Below are 16,555 nucleotides of genomic sequence, written 5' to 3'. Positions count from 1 at the left end.
GCTGTTCCTTTGGCTCCTGCAGGGGCATTCAGCCTTGCACATGATGAAACCCTGTATCTGAAGAAAACTAATTCTATCTTCATTAGCATTATGAAAATATACACAGACTTTTTAACCCTACTCTGAGACTTTTAGACATGATTTTTTACACATCCACACACCTCAGCCAACATTATGCCCATACTCCATTACATATAGCAACAATCCTTCCAACTCCCCAAAATCAAGTATTGCAAGAACACGGGGTCCTAAAGTCAGCATTTTCTTCTCTTGCACTGCAGCATTTGAATTTACCCAAAGCCTTTATCCTAATGCTATTTAGGAACTGTTTCTTGGGGATGCCTTTGTAAGTAGCATCTCATTAAGTGCCAGTTCAATCAAGTTGCATTCCTTACAAAAAAGGTGACATGATCCCCTCCAGTTCAGGGTGACCTGTTTTATACTGGGTTTAGTGCCTCTCCTGGTGTTCCACAGTGCTGAGCTGCCTCCCAACCATTCTTCTAGGAAAGCAAGTCACTACCATGCTAGAAATTAAGATACTCTATTAGCCATTTTCCAGGACTTTCTTTCATATTTAAACTAGAAAAATAAGCTTCAAAAAACTAACCCAACAACAACAACAAAACCCCACACAAAAACTCCCACAATTCCCATTACCATAGCTTCATACTCCCAGAAATTCCAGAATTCTGCCACAACACTCACATTGTCACACTGAAATACATCTCAAAGTCTCATTTATTTGTTTAAATTTAAAATTATTGTATTACTTTTGTTTGTTTGTTTTCAAAACCGTGGTATGCTATACAAGATGGATATGCAGTTAGGAAGGGGAATGGAGTAGAAATCCTGACCTTGGGAATTTCCTGACTTTGATATGGACTGGTGGTTTTGATGTTATACTAATACCAGCTTCCCAACACAAACACACGTGTAATCTGCATTATACCAACACAATGGTGTTTATTATACACATACTGACATGTTGATATGCTTTGATTTCTACTCCAAGTCATGTTAGCATTCCTTAGACCAAACATAAGCTAAGTAGGAAGGTCAGACCAAGGAAGACAAAGGTGCTTCACAGCAGTTTCTTCCCTGATTCTATTAACCTGTTGTTATTGGAAAGCAGGGACTGTTTCTTAGGAGGTTTTTGTAGAGTGTTTATCATACATAAGATAGGTATTAAAATAAGTATTATTTCCAATATATACTTTGAAGTATATCTGACAAAGTGCCATTTGCTTTATACTCACTTTGCCCATAAATACAACTCAGCATTACTGGAAGTTCAAAGATAAGGCCACAAAAAGATTCCCATACAACAAAAGACAACATTTGTTTGTCTACTTTAGTCCAGCTTTGTTGTTTCATTCTAACATCAACAAGAAATGAAAAGGTAACCTGGGCCTTCATAACAAGTTACACTGATAGTGGTTCTTCAGGCACACCCCTAGATTTTCAGTGCCTCATCTCTACCAGTGATTGGTTCTTCACATTCACAGTTACTACCTGACAGAAACTTCTGTAAAAGAGGCTTTTGCAATCCCTCACAATCTTGCTCTAGGGAATGTGAAATAAATGAAAGCTGGGCTGGTATGACCACTAACTTCACTGGGACAGTGAACCGCTATTTGGAAAAAAAAAAAAAATTCACTCCTGTTATCACACATTCTTTTAAATGTTTAAAAGTACATGATGGCCAAAAGACTTCTACAGTGGTCTTTTATCTGTTGAGGGTCAGCATCCCAAATGACAATGGCATGGCAGACTGCATCAGGCATAGCACTGTGAGGCAGATCCTGCACAAGATGATTATTCCCTGCCACAGTGCTCTTTGTTGGGTTTTCTATCAAAACAAAGTGTCTTAGAGAGCACTCCCTCCTTTCCCCCACCATGCTCCTGCACTGTGCTAAAAGCCACTGGCATGTGCATAGAGCACCAGAGTTCCCCAGTCCACACCAGGCACTTCAGAGAGGAACAGCACAGAGTTACCTTCTGCTTTCAGGAGCAGCCCTTCCCCTGGCACGGTTAACAACCTTTCTGGATGTACAGTTTGTGTGTTCTGATAGGAAGCTTTTGCTTTAATGTATAATTCATGTAACAGAGGAAAAAATGTGCACTGACAAATTAGTCTTCTCAAAAAACAAGGGTTCAACTATTGGGGAAGGAGGGGATACATCTTGCAGTACAATCCTTGGGAGGGTTTAAATGCTGTACGCCAGAAATTATCCTCTTTGAGCTTTGCTGACCTTTGATCTGAAGAACTTACTGGCCTTGCTGCTCCAGGGAATTATCCTTTGAAATCAGTTACTCATTTTGGAGCTCAAATGAAATGGGAAAATCTGGTGATCTCATCCTGATGTCAAGTTTCGTTCAGCAAAGAAAAATGAAATCTAACTGAGGAAACTTTAAAGGGCAATATGGAGATACTAAAATAGTATTTACAAGAGATCAAATAATGTGTCTGTGCATATATTCCCATGTGTCTTATCCAAACTCATTGAACATTTAAAAATACATACTGTTTTGTCTAAGAGAAGGAGAAGTGTTAGGTATCTTGCTGCTATACTTAGTTTTGACTATTGACATGTGCTCAGTTTCATGAGGGATACAAACACATGCAGAGCCTACTTATAAATAAAATGAGAATGTCTGCTTTGGACAGTTAAAACTGGCAGCCTGTAAACAGAGATCCACCAGTGAGCCACATGCCAAGGTTCAGATACATTCACAATGTGAACTTCCTTTCAGCTCTGCCAATGATATTAAACTAGACCAGACAAGATAGTTATCTCAAAGGAGTGTGGAGAATTAATAGACTTGAGTTTCCAAAGTCTAGGCCATCAGAAATAGGTCTACACACAAAGCACTTACCTCCTTGCTCAGACAACAAGTCCTGACAAAAAGAACATGCTACACAGAAAAATACACAGAGAAATATACCCTTGTTGTGGGAATCCACAACTGAAGGGAAAAAAAAAGTATATGTATTGCTTCTCATGGGAATAACCATATGCTCTCAAAAACAATGTTCCCTAACAGAATGTTTCATGAGTTGAAATATTGCATATGTTTTCTTTATTATGTTCTTTTCTTGTTCATTATTAATGGTCTTGTATTCACTTCTATAACCTTAAGACACTATAAAAATGCGTCTGGACAATATTTGAAATTGGAAAGACAATAAAGGAAAAATATTAACTTGGAAAAATTGTGAAATACCATTCTTTCACAAAAAACAAACTGACTGGCTTAAGTGTACTAGCAGATGTTTCTCCCTACAGTTGTTAATTACTACCACCCAATTGCTTATAATTGAAGAGGGGGAGGAAAAGAGCAAGAGAATGAACACCAGTTTAAAGATATTAAGACTCATCCCAGAAGAATTAAGTCTTTTTTTCAGTTTTTTTTCATTCCTAAGGAAAGGGGGTAATAATTCAAAATGCTCCTTAGGCATCACCAAAATATCCCAGAAATGAGGTAAACTGATTGCTGTGCTGTGTATTGAATGAGGTTAGAATACTAAGCTTCAGGCAGAAAAAAAAATTTTTCTCTTGCCTCCATCGTGCATTTAACAATAAGGGAGAAAAAAGAAAACACCAAAATAGAGCTGCACTCAGGTGGAAAAGTGACTATTTAAACATTCATCCTTACTCAGGTGGCGTGTTATTCCACATTTCTCAAAGGTTCATGCCAGCAAAGGACCATGCTCTTTGTCAAATGATCTGCCGTCTCAAAGTAAGGACAGCTTCACTCCAGTTTTCAACTGTACTTCGCATTTTAGTCAGATGGATTAACAGGACCTTGAGCTCAGAATCAAAGGGTGCAACTCTGATGAAGGTCCAAGTCCAGGCTACCAACTCCAAATTTTGCATAGCAGTTAGGAGAACTCAGGCTAAACAGACAAACAACTTCAGAACCTCTTTGGAAGGACAGACATTCCAAAAGCTATGTGATTGTTGCATCACCTTAATTCAAAAAGCAGAACTACAGGAGAAGCTGTGCAATTCCACAGTGGTGAATTATGACTGGACATTACCAGCGATATGTTAACCCTATCTTAATGTCAGGGTCATTACTGAGAGAAACCAGAGTAAAGGTAAAACTGGAGAATTGACAAAAATGCCACCTATGAAAGTCAGCACCTGCCACACATGAAACCAAACCTTTGAAGTGAAATATTATTAGCCTTCCTCTCATGTTGGGTAGACTGGATTCCACAGCAATTCTTTAAAACTACTACCAGAAGCAAAGGGACAGAATTATCTGTACATGGGGAAAGGAACAACAAACCACACACTAGAACCTGAGACTTGTGGGGGAGTAGGATAAAAGCAAAATTTAAAAATCATCTATTAAGACAAGGAGGTGAAGTCATAAGCACTTCTATAACAGGTCAAATTGAACTCCAGCAGCAATATTTGACTGGTGGAATTGAGTGTCAAAGAACTGGCCAAGCTCAGTAGTAAAATTCCTATGGACATAAAAGGATAAGGGTTTCCCTTCCAATTTACAGATCTAGCAGATGCAGCAGAACCTAGGAGGCTATGAGAACCAAAGGGATAGAAAGAGAATTAATTTCATTGTTTTAGCTGAGGTCTCTGATGTCTAAGTTATCTGGTTCTGCCAGCATTTTTTTCATTGCAAATCAGGTTTGACAAACATAACTGACATTTCTCACTGACTGCGCAACAACTAGAACAATAACAACCATGTTTGAAAGTCTAAATTAAGAAGTCCTTTAATTAACAATTACTTTCACATTCAGATTTCACTTCTAAGTTCTCCTGGAGGCCATGGTTTAAGAAACATCACTCCCATTAAGCACATTTTATTTTATTCCACAGATCTGATTGAAATATATCCCTGATGGAGATAACTTTGCTCTCTTCTCCAGTGGCAAATGAACATAGGGAGAAGGGGATCAGGGAGGAACATTCCTGTTCCACAGCCACCAGAACAAGCACACAGAAAAACAGGCTCGTCCTGGGTCAGTGCCAAAAGCATGTATTCAGCTTTCCCTGAAAGCTGAAGCTGATGAATTAGACACACCCTTCAAAACAACAAAGATCAAGCTGCCTTCTCTGAAACTTACTGTAGGGAAATTAATTGTCCATTTTACATCCAGCGGGACAAGTCAAAACCAATTTAGAGGAAGCTGTACTAGTAGTGCCTCCTACCAATCTGGGATGGGTATTTCAACCTGAAAATATGGAGACAACTCATGTTTTCTCTTTCATGGTTTCTTGTTGACAGTCACAACACAAATTAAAGGTTCATTTGCACACCATAGGGAAAAAAAGAGTCACAGTGTTACAAGACCTACTGCCAGCACCTGACCAGGAGGAGACAGAGCAGAGGGACAGTGACTCAGACCTTGTGACAGCTTGCAAAAAAAGAAAAAAAAAACAAACCAAAGAAATACAAAACCCAACAAAAATAGAAGACCAAAATATGTTTTAAATATTCAGGCATGGTTCTAACTGATAAGACACCACTAAGACATTGAGGAACAGCTAAACTGAAATTCGCTCAGAAAACCATTTCTCTCCTGAATAAAGTTTAGTCAAACTCACAGGTCTGTGCAACACCACCTCCCTTAAAGGTTCAATTCCTTTCTCCAATCCCAATAATTTGACATTTCTAAGTAGAAATACTTCCAAGCTTTGATGCAGAACCACAGGTTTCTATCTAGGTCTGGCTTTTTTGGTTTGGTGGTTTGGGGATTTTTTTGGCTGTTACGTTGGGGAGAGTGGGGTGGATTTTTTACTATTTCCTTGCAAAAAAGTTGTGTAGTAAAGATGCAGATAGAAAAGACAAATGGTCCCTCTCTGCTAGCTAGGGTGTAACTCATACATGCTTAAACACTAAACCTAGATTTCTCACACTCTCTCTGGAGTGAGTTTGCTAAAGGGAGGGAGTTTGCTGAATTTTGCCAGATTATGATTCCCTTTTCCAATTAGCTCCCCAACTGGCTGTATTTCATCAACAGAAACTGCCAGATTAAATGCCTTACTTGACCATCTTCACCCAATACACTTTGATGTTCAGTTCTCAAGCTTCAAAATACCTTTTGGATGAAGATCAGACAGCACTAAACAGAATTACTAATTAATTAAGCAAAGTTAAATTTTAAACACTGTTTGTTGTGTTAGCCAAAAGCCTGAACAGAACAGTCTTTTTTTTTCCTTCCTCATTGGAGATCAAAGAAGATCATTTCTCATTCCCCACCCCAACCTTAAAAAAAAAAAAAAAGAAAAAAAAAGAAGAGAACACGGAAACAGGGAAGAATCTCCATAAGTTTTGGTCAGAATAGTTCAGGATGATACCTGTAGAAGCAAGATTTTTGTTTGATCAGTGGCCATATCAAAACCTTCATGAACAGAATGCAATCTGTTGCACCATTTAACATAGGTAAGTGTTCCTTAAGTGAAAACTGTCACTGTCATATGGATCCCTCACCACTTTCTTACAGTATTATATGTCCCTGGGGCTCTGAATGGGCCTGTGAAGTGTTGAATTCTGTTACTGAATAGGGACAGATAGGGACATCAACTGATCACTTGCAGCTTAAAACAAAAGAAAAAAGACCTCTCTCCTCTAAAGATGGTCCTACACTGATTTTGGTTAGGAACTGGTAACAATTTTGCTTTTTAAAAATTCATTCTCAGTGTAAGTTGCAGACATGCATGTTCTCATAGGACTTTCTATCTTAAATTTTCTTTGTCTTTGCCTCTTTGGATTTTTCCCCCTGAGATTCACAGGGGAAGAAAAAGAAGCCCCTGCATAACCCTTTATTCAAAGACTGAGTAGGTGATGTTATTAATAATGTAGGCTTTGATATTAACTTGCTCCCATCTAACTTAGATGTTCAGTAAGAAAATCGTGTTTCTACCACCTTTGCTGTGATAATGGGGCCTCTAAAGGTATCTGACCTGTAATATTAAATTAATCAGAATTGCTTCCCATGAGGATGAATGTCACTCTGACCCTCTCAGAGCTAAACTTTTATAGAGAGCAACGTTGTCGACCCATACTGTAACATTATTTTGGCTGTGATGAATTAGTTACACATCTGACAACACTTTAGTAAATATTCAGTAGTAGGTTCAGTATTCCTATCCTCACAGCCCTACGTATTATTCTGAGAGGGAGGGGTGAATAGAGGCTGATCCACAAAACAAGAGAAAAGCATTATTGTGATTAATATTAGTCCAGCATATACATGTGCATATCCCTTTCCCTTTTCATATTAATGCATGGGTGAGGAATGGTACTGAGGTGATGCATCACATACTGCTAAACATGCAGAGAATTAAATTTCACCAGGGCTTGACCCAACCACCTGAAGTCTGGAGAATACACAGGATCTCATCAGAGAAACAATTCCCACAGAGCAAAGGCAGATATCTGCTCACCATTGTTAATTAGCACAGCCTAAAGACCTCAGCCAGAGATGGAAGCCCACATACTGCTCAAACACAGAAGACGAGATGGTTTGGAGCATGATTTGGAGCACCCTTTCAGGAGGAGCCAGCCCTTCCTGTTGTTCCAGACAGCAACTCAAGATTCAGCTTCCCACTTTGAGCTACCCCTTTGGTGGAAGATCCTGTAATATTCTCCTAGACACTGTCATTGTGAATTTACCTTCAGATGTAACATTTTGAAATCTGGGCAGCAATACCTATGTGCTAGAGGGGCTGGGCAGCTGTCCCTGCAGGGCACAGGTGCCTGGGACAGGACAGCTCCCAGGGCATCCTGTAGGAGCACAGGGAGTGGATTAGTCCGAACCCCAGTTTGCCAACAATGTCCTGCCACACCTGGATGGCTCCACTCTCTTTAAAGGCTCCTCAAAATAGCAAAACAAGGGTCTGCAGCACCACACTTCAGCTTTATGCCTCCACATCCTTAGGATGGACTATAACTCCCACCTAAAAATATCTTTCATGCACAGAGTGCAGGGCTGCCTTGGCTTCCCTCGGCAACTCCTGTGCCAGCACTGAGCCCTGAGCGCAGCCCTGGCTGCCAGGCACAGAAACGCTCTCCCCTCCTCCAGAGCCCTCTGAAATTTCCTTGGGTAGTGGCTCTCTTACTTCTGGATATTTTGGTTTACAACTACTATTCCTTTTTTCTCTTTCTGTTACCTTTACAGTTTTAAATCCTTTTTGGTACAAAGTTGAGAACTCTGGATGACGTATTTTATTGGTGAAAGGACCTGGATTGCTGGATCAGATTTATAAAGCAAGAAAAAACTGATTGCTAGAAGTTTTATTTTGTTTTCGGTATTTTTTGGGGGGTTGGGACTTTCCATCTTACAAGAGCAGCTGGACTCCAAGCTCTTTCAAGAGCAGAAATGTTGCTTCAGGTTCATTTCCACAATCCCAGAGTGCTGCATTTATTATTTGCTTTTACTCACAGACTAGTTGTGGTTACAAAAAAAGCTTGTCTTCCAAACAAATGACATTTTATCTCTTTCTCCACAGGAGAATAAGGTTGACTGCTACTTGTGCTTTGAGGTTTGGATATGATTGAGATGAAACATCTGTTAAGAAAAAAGGTGTGGGGGGACTTTTTTCTGCTAAAAATATCATGCCTTTTTTTTTTCCACCAAACTTGAAACATGTGATGAAATTCAACTTTTAAAATATAACCCTGGAGCTACTTGAAACTATAAAAGTCTCCTCAGTATCTGAGGCAAGTCAGAATTTCCACTGTTCAAGCTGGGCTTTTATGAAGAGCAGACTTTAGAAAAACCTGTAATCTGTCTAGGTAACAAAGGGCACTTGTTCTGCCTGGTGAGGTAAAACTTTGGGTTTCTGTAGCTACTGCAGCAGAAGTGGAGTTGAAACACACAAAAGCACCCTGACTGATACACACTTTGAATTTGGAACAGCAACTGGCAAAGCAACATGCCTGTCATGGAAATTGCCTCCACAGCTCTGCATCGACACACTCGAGTGTTTGCAAGGTTCTGCGAGTTGTTGTAGCTAAACCTACCCAGCCCAAGATTCAGGCTTCTAACTTTGCATCTACCAGGCAGGCCATCTATATAAAACAGCAGCTCCTAAATGCAGTCCCAGAAATGCAAGAACCATTTAATCCTGCTATAATGTGTGTCCACACATAAGACACTCCAAGATTTGAAATCCCTGTGGGCAGGAGAGAAGGGCCTTAGCAGAACATGGGATCTAAACAAAAACCTTTTGCAGAAAGCTACCAAAACCCCAGCAAAGGCTGCACTTAAGCTCAGTTGCCTGGTGCTGTCACAGGTCAGTGAAACACAAGAAAACTTGCAACATTGGGAATATTTGGGAGTTGCAGCAGGACATATTGCCTGTTAAATGGAGTATTCAAGGTTTCTAAAAATGAGCTAAAAATGAGTGAAGTGTTCCATGTAAAGGTGAGCGATCTGAAACAAATATGTCGTCTTCTGAAATACCACAGACCAAAACTTCTTTCAATTATAAAGGAAAAAAAACTGGAATAATTCTACAAACACCAGCATGAGAGTATTATCTAGTCCAAAATCTTTGACTGGAAATATGCACTAGCTTCACATGGATTAAAAAAATAGAAAAAAAAATAGAAAAGAAAAGAGAGAGTCACAAGAGAGTCAGAGAAGAATGGCATTTTGACTCACTTTTCAAAAACATGTTTAATAAAACCTCCATGAACTGTGGTCAAAGCTACAAGAAAAATAACTGGTAATAATCGTTGCTGGGAAAGTAAAAGTAGAAAAGGACCTTTGTTTAAGCAGAATAAATGAAACCACTGGTATTCATCATGTTTCCAGAGAGATTGTTTTCAAACTCCTGACTTGTTCCCATATTTCATTCTTTGTTCTTGATGGTGGATGTTCAAGTACATTATTGTACTGCTGCACATGCACAATAATGCAGCTTTATCTCTGACCATAGACACAGGATCAGCTCTCTCACAGGTACACCCAAGTCCATTGCTTTGCCATGGCACACCTGAGCTCGTACCCAGCAGTGCCAAGGCAGGAGAGCAGGACAGCCCTGGGCAGTGGTGACCCAGCCCCCCAGGGGGGTGGTCAGGGTTTGTCAGGTGTGCCCACAGGGTGGGCAGGTGGAGCAGAGCTGTGAACAGCCTGCCTCGCTCTGCACTCAGCGAGACTGTGACCCAGCCCAGCCCAAATGAGCAGTGAGCCCATACAACTGAGGCCCAGCCATTTCAAGCCACAAGCACAGACCACAAACCTCTTATCCCTGGCACCCATTTCTCAGCCCTGTCTCAGTCCTGCTACAGGGTACCTTCCCTCGAGCTTCACTCACTGATATGAGCGACCCGTTGGGTGCTGACAATCAGCTGCCCAAGACTCACCATGATGCCTCGCTCACCTTTGGGATGATAAAGGCAAATCCAAGAGCCCTCCTGTCTTTGATGAGATCTCCCTGAGCTACACCCTTTTGATTCTTCTGCTTCCCACATGCACCCTGACGGTCTGGCTCTCACATACTATGAGAGAAGCAGCTTGGGAGATCTGTAGACACAGATTTTTCAAGAGGTGACTTTTTGCCTCCTAGCAAACTAGTTCATGACTACCCCAGAGCTGAGAATAAAGGAATATTCTTATTGTTAATTGATTATTTTTTAAATGACCACTCAGGAAGAGCATTAGCTTCTCCATGGAAAAAGAAGTTGTCAGTCTTAGGTAGATGGAAAGAACATGGAAAACCAGTATTATTATAAATATCATGCACATAATATTATTTTAAAGCTTTCCATATTTAAGATATTCATTAAGGACCAACTCTTTGCTTTTTTTGAGGTGCTTGTTTATTTCCCTATTATCATTTGGCTTTCTTCGGTCGTCATCAAGAATATAGACAACTTTTAAGTTTGGAAGGCTTTCTTGTGTACTGTACTTTGTAACTCTCTGTCATATTCTAAGCAACAGACATGGTTCCAGAAAATCCCAAGCTCCAGTCTCAGCCTTGCTATGGTGCTCCTGAACCAACACGCAACTTGCTTGTGTTCAATATAACAACTTTCCAGCTGTGTAGAATGATCTGAACACAGAGATCAATGTGAAACTACTACTTACAGCAGGTATGATCTTCCCAGTCTAATGCAGAGGATTAGAACCCAAAACACTCTCAAAACATAGACAAAACACATCATCTATCACAGCCTGCTAAGCAGCACCAGTAGGAGCTGGTGGGGTGTCAGCTGAAGAGAGTGACACACACTGTGCAGGGAACACGCAGGACGCGGGCAGGAGAGCACATGCCCTCCACACAGCAGCAGCTCAGTGTGAGGAGGAAAACTCACCCTTCTGAGGTGTCCAAACAGCCCACTTTTCACTGCCTTTCTGTGCTCCGCTTGCCAGCATGGGTGGGAGCTGTTAGACACACTGTAAAGGTTCATTTGGAAACACCTGGAGACCACTAACTCATTACACACAGGCCATGGGCAACCGTTGGATGGCAACAGTCTTTCATCACTACCAACCTGGCTGCACTTGAAACAGCAGCTCTAGAAGTAAAAGCTTCTGATCCAAATACCAACCCCCCTCAACTGGAACAGCTAATGTTAAGAAACACTTGTACAATTTTATATTTTTTAATTTTTTTTTTAAAGTGCCTCATGCCGTAAGATTTTCCTCCCACTCATGGCAAGCAGCCTACCTGCTTCTTATAATTTCCTGGATCTGTGCACAACCACAGGAAAACTTCTGCTAATCCTACCAGTCTCATGTTCTTTGGTGACTTTTATTCTAACTGCCAAACTAAGCAGTTGTCTCCTGGCACTCTCTACTGCTCCTTCCTCCCCACAGCCCCACGTCCTTCACTGCTCCTTCCAATCCACAGTTACCAGCTTATCAGCTGCCAGCCTCAGCAGGGACCCACTGCTTGTCAGATACTGGTGGCTGGTGCCAGTGGGTCACCCCGTGGCTGAAGACATTTTTCAGAGTTGTTTCATATTGAGTAGTAGGAAAGGATACAGCAGAAACCTCTTGAGAGCAGAAAAAAATACAGCCAGTGAGCAAGTGATCACTAGTCTGAGGTGATCACATAGCAATACTCATGCATAGCAAATCTATGGTAAATTCATAGGATTAGCAACAAGTCATTAAAATGTAGAGTTCCCATATAACATCCCAGAAGGCTGATCACAAGAGCATGTCTAAGGTAGAGTTATTAACACTCTATTTGCAATGTCAGGGATAAACAGATATTTTGTTTAAGAACCTGAGAGAGAAGAGACCATCATTTTCTGCAAAGCACCAAACCTGCATCAATAGTACTATACAGGTAATAACAATGGTGCCAACATAGTGCAAATTTGCCTGTGTGCGAGATGCAAGCTATGCCTTTTCTATAAATACACTGGAATTTCATGTATATAAAAATACAAAAAATTATTTAAGCTTTAGAAAATAAATAACCATCATAACTGAAAGCATTAACTAGAGAGAGAAATGCAATTTGAAATAACTGCCTTTTATTACTTAACTCAGCCAAGAACAATATATTAATCTACTAGATTTAAGAGATTAACAAAGTATGGTAAAAAGTGTCTCCCAGGTGAGTAGAAGGTTAGCTAGAACTAGTTAAAATGCTTGTTCAAATTTTCCTTTGCTGACAAGTTTATGAACAATTTGGGCCAAAGTACCATATTTTACCATCCTTCCTTTGAGCTGATAACCCAACAAATATTCTTCCAATTACTAATTTAGGAAAAACTCCAGGAACTAAAGCCTTCATTGAATCTGTCCTGAATGGAGAGAGAGAGGAAAGGGAGTTATCTCACACAGGAGCAGCCCTGCTGCAGGGTGCAGTGGGGAAGGACGCTCCCCCATGCCTCCCCTGCCGCTGCAGCCCCAGCAAAGAGAAGCATCCACCTGGAAGCCAATGTGCTCCCATCACTGGGATGTCTGGGACCAGTGTGGAAGGAGAAGCACATGCAGCTGGGGTGGTCCAGACAGGCTGTCAGTGCTGGGCATAAGACCAGCAGCCTTAAACCACCAGTTCATTCTTTGCTATTGGTTCCTTGTTTGCTTATCAGTTCTTATAAAAGTCAAAAATAACAACACAGCTCCTCATGCTGGAACACTGCTGACCACACCTCAGCTCCCCCTTGAACACAGCTTCCGTGGATGCTGGGGATGAAGATGTGAAGGACAGACTGCACACACCAGTAAAAAGTTGAAAAACATATAACAATGTTAAGAATATAATTAATTACTTTTCTGCTTTGCTGAATACAGAATGCCTTAATTGCAGGTTTAAAAGTTCCATAGTGGCTTGTAAATATGTGAAAAGTGCAACAAGTAGCTCTTTTACAGATATGCTAGATTTTTTTCGGCAACAACATGTGCTTTGAACTCTGCTAGAGGGCTTTCTAATATTAATGGGCAAGAAGATGACCTGAATAATTTGTCCTTTCTGCTACCAGAACAGGGAACATCTTACATCTAGGGATTTAGTTACATCTCTCTTGGGAAACATATAAAAAATTGGGCTTGTTGACTCAGGCCAAGCTCTGTCACTGCTTTCAGCAGGACTTTGGATACCATGTTCAGATAAGGCACCAGGAAGGCTTGAATCTTCTCCAGTCTTCTGTTGAGAGAATAATAATCAAGACATCACCCTTGGCTGACAAATGAAACAGAGAACAGATTGCTACCAGTGTAAGAGGCAGCTCCTCTGACACATACAGTGAATCACCATGGCATCACAGGACTAGACTGATCTCAAGAGATGCAAGATTTCTGATTAGTAGAAATACTTAGGTCATACTTTTCAAGAGAACAGTGACATGAGAAATCACATTTTTGCATAAATAATTGGGACAATAGGTTAGGTATCAAGGTGAAGCTCAGGACTTCACTGTCAACTCCAAAAAGCAGCTGTATCCCACAGAGCTCCAAAGAGCTTGTTCTGGGACAAGGAAGAAATCACCCCTTTATATAATCAGTCAGCATCAGAAGACTGCATCAGGAGTCCCTTCCTGAGCTGAACTTTCTGAAAAGTTTTTAAATGTTGCAGTAGTGACAAGATGGAGAAACCCCACTTCATTTCAGAAAGATGTGGAGTTGTCAAGACAAAAAAGCTCTCCTGGTCTACAAGCTTTAGCTGCAAAAAAATCCCAAGAAGTCCAGGGAAAGGAGGTGAATAAGGTTCAGAAAAACAAGAGCAGGACTCTCGAACAATTCATTAGAAGCTTACTTATGCCTAGAAGAGTTGAGGGAGAACTTGGATGTTACTATTGAGTACACAAATAGCAGATATCTTTCTGAACCACCTGCTTGTCTCCTGGCAGGAGAGTGACTTGCTGTTCAATCCTGCACTCAATTCCTGCCTGCCATTTTAGCTTCTTCACCAACATGAAACGGAAAATATCTCCTGGTGTCTGTGCTAGGTTTTGTGACTTCTTCCAGAGCCACCCCTAGTCATTGGTTGGTTCTGGCAACCCATTATTCTAGCTAGGGACAAGGAAGATCAAATGGAAGCTCTTTTACCCTACATGTGAAGGGTTTTGAAGCACATCCTTCCTGTGCAGAAACTGGGGGACAAGGAAGTTTGAGCACAAAACATTCCTACATGGCACAGCAGATTGCACAAGTACTCCAAGTCTGGCAAGTGGAAGGTTCTGAAATGCAGTGGGAAATCACTTGGAATGCAAGATGCAAATAAATCCACTACAGAACCTATATCCAGCATGCCCAATTGCTGTGTTATTAATGAAAGAGGAAGAGGGAAAACAGAGTAATAGTAATATGAGACTGAGGTTTCCATTGGTGTCTCTTATCTAAGGAAATCACTGACCACATAAGAGAAAATCCAAAAATTTCAATTTAGTGACTTGCCCAGCAGCAAAATCAAAGGCAGGTGGTGGATATAACAGACAATGCTGGTCAAACCGTTTCTCTCTGCATAGCACTCAATAAACAGAGTTGCCGCTATTGAGTTCTAACCTCTTGTCATGCAGCAACATTGAGTCAACAATCCGCTCTCATGGCTTAATGCTTTTGATGTTTACTTTGTTCTTTGTATAGTTCAAAAGAAAGCACTAATGCACCAGTCCTCTTACCAAATACAATCTTAATCCCAGAATCCCGAGCCTTTTGCTGTTGGCCAGTTAAGTCTGTTAAGACGAAAGGATTTGATCAAGCTTTACATAACAACACAGAAGTTAAATCCAGCAAAGAGAGTTCTTTTTATCTGTACTGCTCAGACAGCTAAGAGGGGGGGAAAAAAAGAGAGGGAAGGAAAAAAAAGGTAATAAACTTGGCTATGTAAAACAAAATAAAGAATTCAATTATTTCTCTTATTGCCACTTTGTCTTTTCAGTGAGAGTCTTCTAAAGAACTCAGATTTATTCTCCAATAAAGTTCCTGAGAGCAAAGGCTCTAACGTTCCCTGCCCAAACCAGAACTGTAGCTATGAACTTGCTATGCTTTTTTTGCAAATCTAGGAAATGTTTCTGTTTCATCCCTACCATGTATTTATGAAGGCAGAATACAGTTCACTGATGCATGGTATTTGGTAGAGCATGGTATTTGCCATTCATGTCCTCTCTGAGCTGAGTCCAATCAACCATTTTCCGGGTTACAGATCCCTGTCTCTGAAGCTGTTGGTGATTTTGATGTTATCTTATGACACATGAGCATATAATCATGCAGCACATGTGTTATACCAGTACATATGTAAAGATCATGAGGCAGCAAAATAAAGGCAGAACAACTATTTTAGATGGAAAGATTAATCTGTGTTCTAGAATATTAATTACATTTTCCAACAAAAACATTTATATGCAGAGAAGAGGTACAACAGTTGCCATCTTGTACCTAAGCTACACAGAATTCAAGCTGTGACCTATCAAAGATCTCAAATCATGTTTCAGCTTCACTTTATCAAATACCACAATTTTTTGCTAGTACTAGCACAATCATTAAAGTATGATGCAAGTAAAAAGTATAAAGTTACACAAAAAGGATGCTTTAACACCATGCTTGTAGTATTGTCTGAGAATGGCAAGATTTTCAATATCTGAATGAAATGGGGAACTGCTTAACACTGTCCCCAGCATGGAAAGCACAACCTGGAGATCTGAGAGCAGAAGGGATGAGGAGCGAGCTTTGACAACCTGCATGCATTTGCCTGAGCACTGGGTGGGAACAGTCATCTTCCACCCAGCTGGAAGGATGCCACAGAACAGCTCTTCCCTGGTGACAGCACACAAAGGATGGACCACTGCTGGTATCTAAATCTGGTCTTCACTACTCATCTACTTCATAACAAATGGGACTCATTGGAAGTAATAATGTGAAACTGCTGAAAGACTGAAATTACAGTTACCTAAAAGGTTTTATACTCTAATAAAAGAATATTGCTGCTGACTAGTTTGAAAATTAGATATTGAACATTATGTTTGCTATACAAGATAATGCTACACAACAAAGCAAGAAATAATTAGAGGCAAGGAAAGACAGAACGAGACAAAGAAAATGAAATTATTCACCTTGCTGACATTTCATATCCTGTCTGAAGCAGTTTCTCCTATAATTCTAAAATTAAAATCC

At 40.5% G+C, this 16,555-nt stretch overlaps 1 protein-coding gene across 1 annotated transcript in view; it reads right to left on the bottom strand.

Annotated features, from left to right (window-relative positions):
* The window catches only part of NKD1 (NKD inhibitor of WNT signaling pathway 1), a gene marked incomplete at its 5' end in the record, with an annotated part of 104,986 nt that overhangs the window by 18,295 nt on the left and 70,136 nt on the right, over nt 1-16,555 (bottom strand). The window lies entirely within an intron of this gene.

This window comes from Coloeus monedula (assembly GCF_965178545.1).
Source record: "Coloeus monedula genome assembly, chromosome: 13".
NCBI classification, from domain to species: Eukaryota; Metazoa; Chordata; class Aves; order Passeriformes; family Corvidae; genus Coloeus; species Coloeus monedula.
Note: the sequence above shows the minus strand (reverse complement) of the source record. Positions and strands in the feature narration are given on the sequence as shown.